Genomic DNA, 2,699 nt, shown 5'->3' with positions numbered 1-2,699 from the left:
TGTATATAGTGTGAATGAGTCACAACTACTATACCAAAAATTATGACAACCACTAAATAATAAACAAGACAATAAGACAAAAATAAAAGAACACCAGAATTTACGAGGTTCGGCCAATTTTGCCTACTTCCTCGGACACAATCAATATTTTATTCTACTCCAAAATTACAAGTAAAATAATACTAAAGAGAGAAGATACAAGTGTCTTAAGAAGATAAAAGGGTAAATGAGAGGTGTGTTTAAATCCTAAACATTAGGCCTCCTTTTATAGGGTGAAATTCCCATTCAAAATTATCATCCACCGATGTGGGACTTTTGATAATTTTAACAGCCGCAGCATCCTAGCAAATTACATTAGGTCATGATTCATGCTTATAAGTTATAACCAAGGAAACATGAAAAGAAAATAACCCAAGGTCTTCTTGTACCTATCTGTTAAGTCAAATCCTAGGAAGTTCTCAACCACCTAATTCCTACTTATTTTCGCTTGCACTTGAAGCCTATACCAAGATATTGAGGGACTTAGTTAACTATCAATTGCTTCTCCAGCTAAAAATGCTTCATTACCATCTTTCTATACCAAATTGGTCGCTTCGACAGTCTATTTCATTCCAATCCTAAGCTTAAGCCATACAAATACTTCAAGTGAACTTTTAAGTACATGGACATGATTTTGATTCTGAAGTTTGTGAAAATGTTAAGGTTCCATACAAACAGACAAATGCCTCTATTAGATTTAAGTGATGGAGAAGAAAATAGATATAGGCTTTACTTAAATAGAAGTGCTAGAGAGCACTCTCACCTTCCTTGTTCTTCCAAAGGTATTGCAGCAAGCTATTAAGAGGGCTCTCAATATTTTGTTCTGCAAAAGAAATTACAGTTACGATAAGGTAAAAATATTAAATAAACAACGAAGGGAAGGCGGTGCAGAAAAATTCTGAATCTCCTAATAGACTTTGGACAAACAGAAGAATCGTTCGACAATCAAGAGCTGAAGACATATTGTCCAGCAAAAAGAAAAATGAACTAATCATGTTAAACGAAAGGAAGGTGGCTTTTCTGATGACATAACATTCACTATTTTTCATTGAAAGACTACAGGCATAGTCAAATTGCTGCGGTATAATTAAAGGAGATTGTTGTTCATGCCTATACTATGACTTGGTTATCATTTTCTAGTATAACTCTTTATTGCCCTACTCTATTACAAGTTACAAAAACAAATAAAATAATTATAGATAATTGTTACAAGAAAGAGGAAAATAACCAAAACAATGACAAAGGAGAAAAAAGATTTAGAAGAACGATTGAAACACTTTATAGGAAATAAACTAACTATATGTTGGGCACCCAAAATATATAATTTTATACTCACCCCATATTATACAGAAGAATTAAGATTGAATGTTGTAAAGCAGAATTTTTTCCGAACCCAGTTGAAATAAGTTGTTGATATATTACAAGCATAGAGTAATATATATCAAAAGTCATAGCAAAATTTGAAATTGAAGCTTAAAACAAACAGAAAAAATGACGAACACAAGGATGGCCAAATATGACATATAAATAAAACATATCTTCAAAGCCTAATCCCACTGTCAAGACAAACACTGGAAATCCCAATAAAACGAAAAAGAAGTAAGAGTCGAAAAATTCACAGGAATCCAATGCTTGGACTGATACTTTGCAAAAAATTAATGTAAGAAGCCGGTAAAAAAAAGTTTAATAAGGAGACACATGATCAAACACTAATCAAACATGAAGAATTTTGTACCTCGGATATTTTTACAGAGAGAAATTGCTTCTCCTCAATTGATTTCTTCCTCTATCTTTAATTTATTCTCCATCCTGGCTGCAATTGGAATTGAAGACCTTAAGGTTTTGGTTGAAACGCTAATGTGTTTAATTCTTTTTACCCCTGTTGATTTATTGGTAAAAGCAAACGGCTGCCATATTTGGGAAAACAAACGACGCTTATTAGAGAAACTGTTTTAAAAAGTAAAATTGGGTAGCAACCGTTGTTCATTCATCGAGAAACTCCCCCCAAAAAAGAGAAAAAAGAGAAAAGCAAATCCAGATAAGTGAGCCTAGCCACATCACCGCAGCTATGTCCTTCTTTTATATATTTATATAGATATTTCATCCGGTCTCAAATTATTTATCGTATTTCTATTTGATATTCTCTTAAGAAAATATTAGTTAGAAGAAATTTGACTGTTTTACCCTTATTCATGTCTTTAATATAATATTTCTTCATTGAACATTTACTTTATTTATGTGCCATCTCCATCTTCAAGAACAATTACTACTAAGGATAAAATGGAAAAAAAATAATTAATTTTATCTTGAACTTTTAAAATGACAAATAATTTGAATTATCTATTTTTAGAAATTACGATAAATAATTTGAGACGGAGGAAGTAGAAATTAATTCCCTTATATTAGTCATATATTGGCTTATTTTAACTCTAATTCCTCATCTAGCTTTCCATTTAGAATAATTAATATTACTGGACAAAAAAAATAAATGGACGAATCAATACTTTAAATTAAAAAGTAGTATGTCTTGAACCCAAATCTAACGCTTAGTGGTGAGATATTTAAACTTTGAAATTTGAATTCCTAAAATTTATTTTAACGTAAAAAATAGTTCTTATATTTGATTCCTAAATATTAGGATTTTGAATTATAAAAGGAAA

General features: G+C 30.8%; 1 long non-coding RNA gene across 1 annotated transcript; it reads right to left on the bottom strand.

Moving 5' to 3' along the window:
• Nucleotides 1-671: 671 nt before the first annotated feature.
• Nucleotides 672-1,923, bottom strand: LOC138900885 (uncharacterized). Its single transcript, XR_011412208.1, has 2 exons — nucleotides 1,775-1,923; nucleotides 672-862 (listed from the first exon to the last, which is right to left on the bottom strand). It is a non-coding gene; the product is annotated as an uncharacterized lncRNA (long non-coding RNA).
• Between the last annotated feature and the right edge of the window lie 776 nt (nucleotides 1,924-2,699).

The sequence above is a fragment of the Nicotiana tomentosiformis genome, chromosome 11 (assembly GCF_000390325.3).
Source record: "Nicotiana tomentosiformis chromosome 11, ASM39032v3, whole genome shotgun sequence".
In the NCBI taxonomy this organism is placed as follows: domain Eukaryota; kingdom Viridiplantae; phylum Streptophyta; class Magnoliopsida; order Solanales; family Solanaceae; genus Nicotiana; species Nicotiana tomentosiformis.
The sequence above is the reverse complement of the archived record's forward strand: the minus strand, read 5'-3'. Positions and strand labels throughout refer to the sequence as shown.